This window comes from Dermatophagoides pteronyssinus, unplaced genomic scaffold (assembly GCF_027571235.1).
Source record: "Dermatophagoides pteronyssinus isolate colony J.1.1.1.1 unplaced genomic scaffold, Derpt_VIB-CSIC_2022.12 sq0005, whole genome shotgun sequence".
NCBI lineage: Eukaryota > Metazoa > Arthropoda > Arachnida > Sarcoptiformes > Pyroglyphidae > Dermatophagoides > Dermatophagoides pteronyssinus.
This window is the reverse complement of record NW_027461529.1, coordinates 2927347-2941337: the sequence shown is the minus strand read 5'-3', so window position 1 is coordinate 2941337 and position 13991 is coordinate 2927347. Positions and strand designations below refer to the sequence as shown.

The following is a 13991-nucleotide window of genomic DNA, read 5'->3' as shown; positions in this document are numbered from 1 at the left end:
TTTGTTTAGATTGATTGCGTACAAGAAAAACGAAAACCAACTTGAACGAAATTGAAACAACGAAGAATTCGCAATAAACTTTTTTTGTTTCTTTCTCTCATTGAAAATGAAAACTCATTTTTGCTGTTGTTGTTGTTGTTACGATTTAGTTTGCAGAAAAGTTTATTTATTTATGTTTTCCATTTACTTCCGAGTTTTTTCCAAACGTCTTTCAGTTTCAGAATCCCGAGAATACCCGAAATGAAATTGATTATTTTTATTCTTTTTTCTTTGGGTATATCCTGTCATTGTTGTTGTTGTTGTCATCATTCATTACAACAAGTTTACGACAACAACAAAAAACAACATTTCGACCATAAGAATTATCAATTTTTTTCGAAAAAAAAGGTCGAATGTAGGTGATTGTTGTTGTTGATGGAAATGTCCATATGACAACAACAACAAAAATTTACAAATTCATTGCTTCAACCAAAAAAAAAAAAAAAATCATTTCTCATCAGACTTTTGAAAACAGCAGCAGAAATAATTTTACTTTCAAGTTCATTTGTTTCCCTTACTCCATTATTCTACTTATTCTGTTGGATGGAAAGAAAGCAAAAAAAAAAAAGTTTCAAACTTGTCACGCAATTGACATTATGTGTTTTGTTTTTTACCCTGTTGTTTCAGTTTTTTTATGATCATCAAAGATGATGGCAATTGAAAAAATTGAATGAATCCAATTTGTAACAAGGACAAAGTTTCAAGTTGTTATTGTTTTTTTCATTTATTATTTTGCTTACATCATTTTGTTTTTCACTTGTTTCAAGAATTCAATACTTGAAACTAACTAACTTGGTCATTTTGTTGGTTTGACCAAAAAACACAACAAACAGAATGAATGTCATGTTTGTTAAAAATTTCATTTTTTTTTAAACATAAAAATCGAGCAACAAAAGAGAATATTCTTTTTTAATCCATCGTAGTGATGGTAGAAAGGGATTAGTTCAAGAATCGTTTAGTTGATAATAACCATTATCAATTGAGAAGAGTAAAAGAAAAAAAAACAATAAAAAAAAAGTTTTTCAAGTCAATTTTTGTTTCAAATGATGATGATGATATAGCTGGGTCAATGTTTTTTTTTAAAAAAAAACATTGAAAACTTTGAAAATAATCCAAACAAAAAACGACATAAAAATAATCGATTAACAAGTGACAATGATAAAGTGTGTGACAAACGAGTATCCATTTGTTGTCTATTTGTTGTTGTTGTTGTTGTTTTTTATTCATTTATTCTCGAACAACAACAACAACAACAAATTCAAGTTTTTCTGCTTCTAGATTTTTCTATTTTGATATAATTCCCTTTTTTTCGTTCGTTCGGTTATTTACCGTTCAATTCTTTCATTCAGTAGCGAAAAACAACAGGAAAAAAACTGTGCATCACTTTGGTGAACAACAAACAGAAAAAAAAATATTCTGGACACACCATAACAGGAAAAGAATTAACCAAAGAATAATGTTTGTTGTTTGTGTTTGGTCGATTCTTTTTCATTCATTCATTCCCTATATAATAATGAATGGATATCTTCTTTTTGTTTTTTCTTGTGTTTGATCTTGTTTCGTTTGTTTGTTTCAAAATTTTCTCCCTTTTCTTCTTTCTAATTTGTGATGATAAAGCATTGTTGTCTGAATAATGATGATGATTACGATGATGATGATGACAAATAAAGAATTCAACAAACACAAGGGTCGAGAGATAACGAAAAAAAAAGGTGCCAAATGAAACGTCAAAAACACACAAAACAGAAACAGAAACAAACAAACACAAACACAAACAAACATTAAACAACATTAACCGAAAGAGAAAAATAGAAAAATAAAAAAAAATAAATGTATCAAAGTTTTGAAAAGAATATTCTCTCTTTTTTTCATTTATTTATATCTATGGTTCGTTGATTCAGTAGGCGATTCTTTCTCTATGCTTGTGTTTGGATTCGGTTTGTTTTCAATTCTGCTGTTTGTTTGTTTGTTTGTTATGTCAATGATGATAAAAAACTAAAACAAATAATAATAATTGACACTCACACACACCAAATACATCGACAGTGTGACCAAAATGAAAAAGAAAAAGAAAGAAAAAAAATACAAATAATAACCGGTCGGTTTGGACTGATTCTGGTCGATTCTTTTAATTTTTCGGTTTCATTGTTTCAAGCAAGAAAAAAAAGTGTATCCATTTTACAAGAATATTCTTTATGTGCAGTTTTTGTTGTAGTTTGCAATGATGCAATGACAAAAGGAACAATCAACGTTGAAAATGTCATCAGTCTGGTTTGATTTTGTTCGTTTCTTTTTTTCATTATTTCGGTTTTTTCTCATTTAAAAAACAAAAAAATAGATTTTTTTGTGATTGAAAAAAATTGTTCAAGTCTATCATCATCTCAACAGGAAAAACAAAGCAAAACATCGAAACTTTGTGAAAAAAACAAAGAAAATCTCCATATATAAAATGAAAATGAATGTGAAAAATTGTCACTAGGGACATTTGTCACAATGGTTTTCATTTTTATTTTCTTGCCTATCAATTGTTGTTGTTGTTGAATTCCAACTTCAACAACAACAACAACAACAACAAAAGTGAAAAGTTAATATACTTATAACATTATCAAACGAACAAATAACACACACTGCATACATACATAGAGAGAGAGAGTTGACATTTTGAGATGTTTTTTCGTAAAACAAAGGGTTAATGAAAAAAAAGAAATTTAACTAGCTTTTTTTTGCTGTTTTAAACAACAACATTGACAACATCATTATCAAAAAGATCATTAACACATTTTTCCTCCTGTTTGTTTTTCGGTTGTCAGTCAGTTATTTTGTTTAGTTATTTGGTTGGTTGATTGTCAAAATGGGTTATATCAGAAAAGAAGATTATATTTAAAAAAAATAATGATAATGATGATGACAGTGATTGGAAATTTGGGATTTTTTTTCATTCCAAAAAAAAAGATGTTTAAATTTTAAATTAAACTTTTTTTTCAAAAAAGACAAAAAACAACAAAACAAAGAGAGAAATATCATCAATTTATCATTAAGTAAACGAAAATTTATAAAAATCCTAAAAAGATTTTGTCTTTAGGCTACATATTTTTCTTGCTTTTCGCAAAATTGATCGATTTTTTCCATTTTGCAATTTGTTTGTTTGTTTGTTTCAGCTATATGGACATTGCAAAGTTACACTATTTTTCTCATGAATGAATATCATCATTTATGAATGGTCACACTGTAACAACAAAAGGCAAAGAATATTCGTGATAATAGAGAAAAAAATGAATGAATGAATGAAACAAGCAAGGCAAAATTCTGAAACGAGCAAAAAAAAGGCAATTGAGCGAAAAGAATAATGGACTAAACTGAAACTGAAAAATGTAATGCAATGTTGGAATGTCGAGAAAATCGATCCTGAAATGATATGCGGCCTCCCATTTTTTTTTGACTGAAACTAAACATCATCATCATCATCTATATTAGCATCACTAAACACACCATAAACAAACGAAACGAACAAACAAATATAAAGAAAAGAATAAACTAATGTACCATGAATACGAGAAAAAAAAAATATAAATCGATAAACAGTAAATGTGCGAAGAAAGAAAGAATGATGCGATATGAATTTCATATTTTTTCGCTATTTTTTTCGGTTGCTAAAACACTGATAATAAAACTAATCATAAATGATGATAATAATAATGATGGTAATAATCAAACAAAACAAAACCGGGTTTTATTTTATTCAAAAAAAATGTTAAATTTTAGAAGAAGAAAAATAATGTTTGTCCTTTGAAGCCAAATTTAACGGAGAAGGGAATAAACAGAATTAAGCGAAAATATTCATAACACATCTTGGTTTCTTCTTCTTTTTTTCAAATAGAAAAATGTTTAATTGAAATTAAAATTAATGAAAAAAAATTTTTCACTTTGCTCATCATCATTATCATTGGGAAAAACATAACAAAACAAAACAAAGATATGAAAACTTATGAACCAAAAATATCATCATCATCATTATCAACCCGAACCACCATTGTCTATTTCTATTGTTTTTTTTCCCTCATCATCATTGAGTGCCAAAATGGAAAGAAACTTTCCATAATTTTCCAACCAAACAATGATAATAAAAACAACCAGAAAATAAAAGTTTTTCATTTTCCATTTTTTTCTTGGGTCCTAATTCTCATTATTATTATTATTTGAGAGAAAATGATGATTACCATCATCATCATCATCATCAAAACGATGATGTATATCGTGTGACCATTGATGATGATGATGATGATAGTTATCATTCTCATCATTATCACGAAATAAAGAAAATGAAAAAAAAACTTTTTTTTTTCGTTTTGTTCCGTGATTTTCATTCATTCACATTCACAAATAAAGTGACCAGAAATAGATAAAAAAAACTCTCTCTCTCTCTCTCTCTCTAGTGTCATCAATGAGATGTTCATAAAGATTATTACATCGTCATCATCATCATCATCATCATCTTTAATCTCAACAACATTCACTAGAGATGATGATGATGATCTATCCAATCTATACATCAAATGATGATGATGATGATGGATTGGAATCAAACAAACATTTTTTTTTTCCATTTCGTGATTTTCTTTTGTCTCATCATCATCATCATCAATATATCATTTTTTTTGTTACCTACATTTTTTTCCAGATTTAATTGATGTTATTGTATATGTGAATGGGACCAACAAAATGTATTTCATTTTTTGATATATGGAACAACGATGATGATGATGATGACAAAAAAAAATCTTTTCATTCTGATATAACCTAATTGATGTTGTTGATGTAAAAATAGCTTTTTTTTCTTTCTTTTCTTTTATCGTTTTTTATTTTCATTTCGTGATCTATTCAACAAATTCAGAATTATTGAATTTACTGATAAAGAATATTGATTGATTGATTGATTGATTGAGATAAATTGGATAAATTTGGCTTTCATTTTTTTTGTTTCATTTTTCTCGTTGTTTCTGGATCATCGATCAACGATGAAATCGAATCAAATCAATCAAAAATCAATAAATAAAAAATCTTTTTTTTTCCGGGGATTTATATAGAACAGCTAAATCAATAAACAAACATTTAGCTGTCAATATTGTTTTTCGTTCATTCATTCATTCATAATCCAATAGATCTTTCAAGAATCTTTACAGAAATGTTGAAATATATTTTTTTTTGTGAACAAACAAACAAACAAAATAACGAGAATCTTTATTGGAAACAAAGATGTGAAAATTTTTCCTCTTTTTGGCTGGCTGGCCTGTGAGAAAATTCACATTTCTTTGTCGTCGTCGTTGATGATTATAATGAGTTTTTTCTTCTTCTTCTTCTGAATTATCATCATTTTCTTTAAGAGAAACGAAAAAAACCTTGTAAGTTTTATTATTATTTGTCTGTCTGTCGGTCGGTCGTTCGGTATTGATGATGATGACATACCATATATGAATGAGAGAGAGGGAAAAATTGGGAAAAAGAATTTTTCATTCATTTTGTTTCCATTGTTCTTTTCCAATTTGACTTTACTTTTTTTTTAATTCTCATTTAATGAAACTTCTTGTTTTGTTTCACAAACAGTGAATGGGTTGAGAAAAAAAGGAAAAGTTTTTTCCAGCGAATCAAAGAAGAAGAAATTGGTGAACAGAAATGATTTTTATATCCAAAAATCAAATTATAATCAATTTCAGAATTTCAGAATATCTCCCTTGCCAAAACGAAAACGAAAACCAAGTTTATCGAACGAAAAGAACACGCACAGAACAAATTCAATCTTTTGACCGAAAACAATTTGTTGTTGTTGTTGTTGTTAATTTTGTTGTTCAGAAAAAATTGGTTCCAAAATAACAACAACAACAATAGAAAATTTAATTTTCTTCAACAACAACAACAACAATGAAAAAAAAGTGAAAATATGAAAACAACAACAACAGAAAAAATTAAATTAAATTGATAAAATGAAGACGTGATGCAGGAAAACAACAACAACAACAGACTTTGAACAGCTTGGAAAAAAATTTTCCGGAAAAAAAAATGTTGTTTGTTCACCAAGTCGAATGAAAGAAAGAGAAAAAAGTTCCCGAAAAACCTAAAAAAAAGTTGGCAATTTTCTTTCGTTTTTTGGTCATTTAAAAAAAAGTGAAAAAAAACTTTTTACCAAAAAACAACCATAATTGCTATGTTCGTGTGATGCGAGTGTGTTAATCACATTATTCAATTAAAAAAAATACAAAACACAAAATTTCACCTTTCCAAACTAACCAAATCTACCTGTCAACCAAATAACCAATTACAAAATGGATCTGATCCAACAACAACAACAACAACAACAACAGCAAAAATCAATCAAATCTGATCATTACATTAGAAATACACACATTTGAAACAATCAGGTAGACCAGGTAAAAAAATAAAAATACAGGTAACACACACACACATAACCAATCTCCACCTTTTTCTTCAATTCTGTGTGTTACATAAGGTGTAAATCACCTTTTTTTTTCTTTTGACAAAATGCAGAAAACAAAACAAAGGTCTTTGACACTTGTGAAGCGAGTGTGTGTGTTCTGGATTTAACCAAAATGAAATTCATTTTTGCAACATTGTAAACAAAGTTTTTTTTTGGTCAACAAAAAAATTTTTCTTTATCTTTCTTTTGGGTTTCTTAATTTTTTTTCATTTTTTTCGTCATGATGATTGTAAACTAGATCTAAATATAACAAGCCAACACACACACACAATCAACTCATAATGATGATGAAAGAAATCCTTTTTTCTTTACGGAAAAAACGGCTAATGGCGAGAAAAATGAAAATGAAAATGAAAATGAAAATGAAAATGAAAATGAAAATGAAAATGAAAATGATCTTTTGTTTTCATCATCATCATTTTCCTGGATATGGCAACAGTTTTTCTGTTGTCAAACAAAACTTATCATTATCTTTTTTTCTGTTTTGTCTGTTTCTGTTGTTCATCTTTTTTCCGAACACGTTTTATTTTTCGTCGGTTGTTCAGTGTAAAAACTAAGAAAATCCTATGAAAATGATAATGTGACATTGAAAGAAACTTATCATTATTTAAACAAAACAAACAAATAATGATAATCATAATGAGAAAAACATTAAGTTTTTTTAAAAAGTTAGATAAGGAAATCCTATTTAATTTGTTTGTTTGTTTGGTGTGTGTGTGTGTGTGAGAGAGTGAAACTATTTTTAGTCTGAAAAAACAATAACTTTTGATAATTTTGACTAAGAAAATTTAAATTAAACGTTTTAAAATGACAACAGGTAACAGGTAACCGGGTAGCCCCTATCATGATGATGATGATGTCAATTTTCAACAACAACAACAAGGATGTTGTGAATAGGAAACAAACAAACAACAACAACTGTCTAGCCTCCTTTCTTCTCCCCCCTCATATCGATAATCAATAAGTTTTTTTCGTTTGCATTGGCCATTCGTTTAACCTGGATGGTCAAACACGAATCGACCTTTATATATGCCTTTCGACCTTTTTGACCTTTTTTTCGTTCGCTTTTTTTTATACTAATTTAATTTCAACGAAAAATGAACATTCATATTGTACGTGTGTGGATAAGGCCAAAGTTGAAGCGAGAAGAAAATTTTTTTTTTAAAGAAATTCCATTGTGAAAAAAGTTTTTTACTTCAAAAAATCATCATCATCAAATGATGGTAGTAAATTAACCTTAAAAATCTAAACAACAAACATTTTCTGGCCACCAGATATATCATCAAATGAGGATTTGTTGTTGTTGTTGTTTTTTTCGTGAAAAATCAAATATGGTTGGTTGGTCGTTCGGTTCGATCGAGGCCATCATCATAATCATTTACGAGAATCGTGATCAAACATTTTTTTTTTGGTCGACAATCAACCAACCAGCCAAACGAGACCAAGAAAGCAAATGTTGAGGAAAATTTATGTTCAAAAGACGAAGAAATTGGCAGAATTTCTTTGAAAAAATTTTTTTTTCTTGGTTTGAAAATTAAATTACAAAACGAAACAAAAAAATTTTTGCTTCAAGATTCGAGAAATGTTTAAAAGTTTTTTCAAAATTGTACCTTCTTTTTTTCTGCAAATAACAATAGTGATTTTTTTTCCATTTTGATTTGATAAAATTTTTTTTGTAAAATTAAAATTGAAATTTTCAATTAGATTCGCCTGAACGAATCTGAATATGAAATGAAATTGAGAATTTGAATTTTTTTGGTCAAAAGTCACTGTTAACATAAATCAGAAACAAGATTGATTGATTGATTTGCATCAATAGATTTTCTACTGGGTTCCATGTTTTCTGTTTCTGTATTTGTTTGTATTTGTTTGACTGTAAAAAGATTACGCCGGGCGTCATTATGTTTATCAGGAAACTTCCTTAAAAAAAATTGGAAAATTTCTCAATCATCATCATTATTATTGATTTTTGATTGATTTGATTGTAATCAGAAAATTAAACAAACAAAAACAAATTGAACAAACAAGCCATCATCATGGTCCATGACCTATGAATTTTCCATCTTTTTCTTCTTCTTCTTCTTCTGAAGAAAATGGTGGCCAAGATGATGATCATAAAATTGATTTGATCATGGCCATTATCATCATCATTATCATTTTTGTAAATAATAATAAAAAAGAAAATCTATACGGGACATCATTATCTTTGTTGAAAGATGTTTTTTGCTTTGTTTGTTTGTTTGATTTGGATTCAACAAAAAACAAATCGATCGAATCGGATTAATACATTGAAAGTAGTCAATCAGAATCGTCGGACTAGACTTTGACTGCAACAAAAATGATCAAGTGTTATTTGCGAACAGAAAAGTTCAATAAATTTTCCAACAAGAAGAAGAAGAAGAAAAATGTTATGATAGTGAGAGTCATCGAAACAAGCAACAACAACAAATATGACATGAGATTAACTTTACTTCTATTTTTCATTTCACAAAAGAAAGAAAAAAAAGATTAGTTTTTTTTCTCTCCTTGTGCAACAGTGTGTTAAAGTTCAATGACAAATCATTCAAGTCAGGTACAAGAAAAAGGTAAGTCAAACATAGAGAAAAAGAAAAAATCAAACAAACCAATAATGGACATAATCTTTAAGACGAAAAAAAGCAGCAGAAAAAAAACTATTAACATTATTATCACGTTAAGCCGAATCTTAAAAGCATCATCATTTTGTTTGTTTGTTTGTTTGTTTCAGGTAATAATATCAGTTATTGGTTGTTGTCAATGTTGTTTTTTTTGTTTGTTGAAAAAACAGCAGGTTAATTATGTTATTTCAGAGTTTTTTTTCTCCCTATAGAACACGTGTAATTTGCCGTCAGTTTGTGATGCAACGAAGAGAGATGGGCGATATTAAAAATATCGACTATCGATAATAATCACGATTATTATCATCGAAATGACAACAACAACAGCAAATTCCAACGAAATACCGAAAAATCATTGTAATGTCAATCAAATGGAATGTTGTGTTATTGTTTTCTGTTGATGTTTTCTTTGGAAAATTCAATCAAAAATTGCCCGAAAAACAAGAAAAAAAAACCAATTTTTCAATCAAAAAAAAGTAGCCCAAATGAAATGAATGTTTGACTAGTAAAAAAAAAGAAAAGAAATTATCATCAAATCAAAATCAAAAAGATTCTAATTGTTTTTCTTGTTGTTGTTGTTTTGTGATTTGTGATTTGCCAACAACAACAACAACGAACAACAACAAAAATGTCCATCAAACATTTGGATGTTTTTTTTTCTTTCTTCAAACGATGATTATATGATGATGATGATCAATGGTGGTAGTTATCTTCGTCGTGAATGATGATGATGTTCTTTGCTCTCTTTTCTTTACCTGCTTGATCGTTAAACTTACTTGCTTACATAGAATTGCCCCAATGACCGCTAAAAAGTTAAGTTTTTCTTAGTTTCATCATAGATTTGTCGTTTTTTTCAATTTCAATTCTAATGATGACCTTGCTATGTTGCACTCTGACACCTGTCAATTTTTTTTCAAAGAAATATGGACAAGGTAGAAATGGACAATTGAATTCAAAAAATCAGAAAATCAAAAATCCTGAGGACATATTTCTCCATCCCTCTCTCTCTCTCTCTCTCTCCACTCAAACTTGTGATATTCTCAATGATGATTATTGATTCAAGCAACAAACAAACAAGCATCGAAAGTGAATAAACGAACGAATGAAGAATTATTATTAATAAAACAAAATGTGATAAACAACAACAGCAACAACAAACCAATAACCTTTGCAAAGATGCGGATGATGATGATAGAATAGAATGGAATAAGTCAGAAAAAAAAAGACTTAAAGACTTGTAGGCAAATGAATAAATATTGAACGAAGAACAAAATCGAAGAAAATCAATCATTTGGAATTATAATTTTTCGATTGGTTGATTGGTTGATTGGTTGGATGTATAAAAACATCCGTGTGTTTAGTTTAGTTTCTTTCTTTCACAAAAAGAAAAGCATATTCTTCTAAATGTCAATAAGATTTTCTCACTCAGATTTTTCTCTCTGAATTTGTTGTTGTCATTTCAGATGAATATTTTGTTTGTTTGATTGAAAACAAAACAAAAAAAAAATCAAATCAATCAATGGCGACTGATGATGATGATTTTTTCTTAGAAAAAAAACTTTAATGGTTTTTTATTTCATTGAAGCAAAAAATAAGATGTGAATATTTTTAGAGAGAGACGAAATCAAGAATCAAGGACAAAAACCTGAATGAATAAACAATAGGTAATGAAAAGAAAATTTTCTAAAAAAAAGTCAATTTTGTTGGAAAATTTCTACCGAAAAAAAGACAATTGAAAATGATAATGATCAACTGACAATGATAATGACATTTTTGGGAAGAAAAATCTCCAAATGATGATTATCATTGAAGAGAAAAAAAAGCAATTTTCCAATTGACAAATTAATTGATCAAACCTGAATCAACATCATCGACAACAAAAAGTCAATATGGACAAACCAGGTAAACAAAAAACATTGCTGCTGTTTGATGCAACCATTTTTTCTGGTTTATTGGTGTATCCATCATTATCATCATCATCAAAATTGATTACAAATCTACTGTATATAGAGAGGAGATGATGATGATGATGAAAAAACAAAACAAGACAGGTGTTAAAAAACAACAACAACAACTTGCACCTTTAATAAGAGAAAAAACAAAGGTAAATTCTGAAACAAACAACAGAAAAAAAGGTTTCTCCATTTCTTTTCTTCATAGGGTTGCCAGATACGGGGAGGACGGGAGGACATGTCCTCCTTTCAGAAATTTTGTCCTCCTGTCCTCCTTGAGCATGAAAATGTCCTCCTTTCATATAATTTTTAAAAAAATTTTGAAAATTATTCAATTTTAATAGACCTTCATGTAATAACTTTTTAAAACTGTCGTGTATAAAATTGGTAAATGCTTTCGCATAACTATTGGTGCACTAAACAAGCTGAATAATGAGTATAAATCTTTTTCATACACTGGAAACATAAAGAAAATCCGCAACTAACCAATCCAACCTAAGGCCGCGGTCACATTAGAACAGAATAACAGACAGACAAAACCAAAATTTATTTTCCGCCAAAATTTATTTTGTGTCATGATTTGATTGAAAATACGAATGATTAGATTGATTTTCATTTTACATTTTATCGAACCTTACTTGCGACAAAATGATTGATGTTTTTCTTATTCATTGGATCATAAGCCGAATTGTTTACCTAAGAATTTTGTTTTTAATTAATTGAAATGTTGAATTTCGAATTTGTGAATCGAACTAAAAACATATTTAAATCAAAACTGGAAAATTCCAAAGGTTTCAAGGTATGAGTGTTTTTTCTTTAATTTCATTAATTATTAAACAATTTAGAGAATGAATGAAATTCCGTCACATTCATTGTCTATGTTAATGTGAAAACGTGGTTTTTTCTCGAAATGATATATAAGTCGTGATATCTCATAATATCGAACTTCAGCAATCGAAATTATGTAATTTACTATTGCTATTCACGATTCACAATCAACTATTGGAAAAGAAGAAGATTCTCAGCTATCATCAAAATCTTTCTTTATTCTTTCCGTTTTTGCTCAATCAATCAGCTGAACGAGATGAACAATTATATTCTTCTTAATAATATAGTCGAAGATGAGACAAAACAAGCCTAAGTTTTGAGGCATATGCTGTATGAAACAAAATTTTTCTCGGCAAAGAATTTATAAGGATCAAATTCAATACCAAAACAATAAAGCAATTGTGACTAAAATTTACAAAACGAAGGAATTGGATTTTAAAGACGCAGATCAAATTGATTTCCTTCTGTGGCTTGATTATGTTCAAAACGAGAACCTTAATAACGACAACTTTTCAGATTACCAATTTATATTTGTTATAAAAAGATATTCTTCACCTTAGATTGGAAATTTGTATTTGTTATAAAAAGATATTCTTCACCTTAGATTGGAAATTTGTATTTGTTATAAAAAGATATTCTTCACCTTAGATTGGAAATTTGTATTTGTTATAAAAAGATATTCTTCACCTTAGATTGGAAATTTGTATTTGTTATAAAAAGATATTCTTCACCTTAGATTGGAAATTTGTATTTGTTGAATGAAGATATTCTTCATGTTAGATTTGAAATTTGTATTTGTTGATTGAAGATTCTCTTCATGTTAGATTACCAATTTGGATTTGTTAAATGAAGATATTCTTCATGTTAGATTGGAAATTTGTATTTGTTATAAAAAGATATTCTTCATGTTAGATTTGAAATTTGTATTTGTTGAATGAAGATTCTCTTCATGTTAGATTTGAAATTTGTATTTGTTGAATGAAGATATTCTTCATGTTAGATTGGAAATTTGTATTTGTTATAAAAAGATATTCTTCATGTTAGATTTGAAATTTGTATTTGTTGAATGAAGATATTCTTCATGTTAGATTGGAAATTTGTATTTGTTATAAAAAGATATTCTTCATGTTAGATTGGAAATTTGTATTTGTTATAAAAAGATATTCTTCACCTTAGATTGGAAATTTGTATTTGTTATAAAAAGATATTCTTCACCTTAGATTGGAAATTTGTATTTGTTAATTGAAGATATTCTTCATTATAGATTCCCAATTTATATTTGTTATGAGAAGATTTGAAATTTGGATCAAATGAACCATTTTGAATTAAAAATTAAAAATTTTCATTTCTTGTTTGAGCTGCAATGCTAATGGGACAGTTGAAAATATGAAAGTGAAATTGGAACTTTTCCAAAACATCGAAAACTGTTTAAACTACGAATACATGGAGTTTGGGCCGTATAATTTCCCTGGTTTGCGCACAAGAGCGATTTAATTGAGCCTGGGATACATTTGCAAAAAAAAAAAAAAATGTCCTCCTCTGGCCCTCCGCCGATCTGGTAACCCTATTTTCTTCAAAATAAACATCATCATCGATAGAATGGACGAAGGAAAATAAATTAATCTTTTTTTCAAAATGACTGACAGAAAACAGAAACGATGGATGTTCATTCAACAACAACAACAAAATGATAATTAATTAATTCATTTTAATTAACAAATTTATGCTTGTTTTCTTCTTGATTAAAATCACATTGATAATGATTATGATGATGACCAACAAACAACAAACAGCAACCAACAATAAGCAATAATTCATATTTGAATTTGTTGTTTTTTCTATGTTTTTTCTAATTGCTTAATTTCATTTTTCATTTTAGTTTAGTTATTTATTTCTTGGAAATTTATAGGATTTTTGTTTTTCTTCAAAATGAAAAATGAATTCAAGAATTGCAATAAGAAGATTTTCGTTTATTTTGTTCTTTTTTTCGTTTGTCGTTGTTCGGGTTAATTAAAAATTGATTTCATTTTCTCTCTTTCTCTCTCT

General features: G+C 28.1%; 1 protein-coding gene and 1 long non-coding RNA gene across 3 annotated transcripts in view; one reads left to right on the top strand and one right to left on the bottom strand.

Annotated features, from left to right (window-relative positions):
- Positions 1-13991, bottom strand: part of LOC113794668 (uncharacterized) — an 84144-nt gene that overhangs the window by 26259 nt on the left and 43894 nt on the right. The window lies entirely within an intron of this gene.
- Positions 9058-9935, top strand: LOC142644979 (uncharacterized). The gene is made up of 3 exons (XR_012846186.1): positions 9058-9114; positions 9177-9275; positions 9358-9935. It is a non-coding gene; the product is annotated as an uncharacterized LOC142644979 (long non-coding RNA).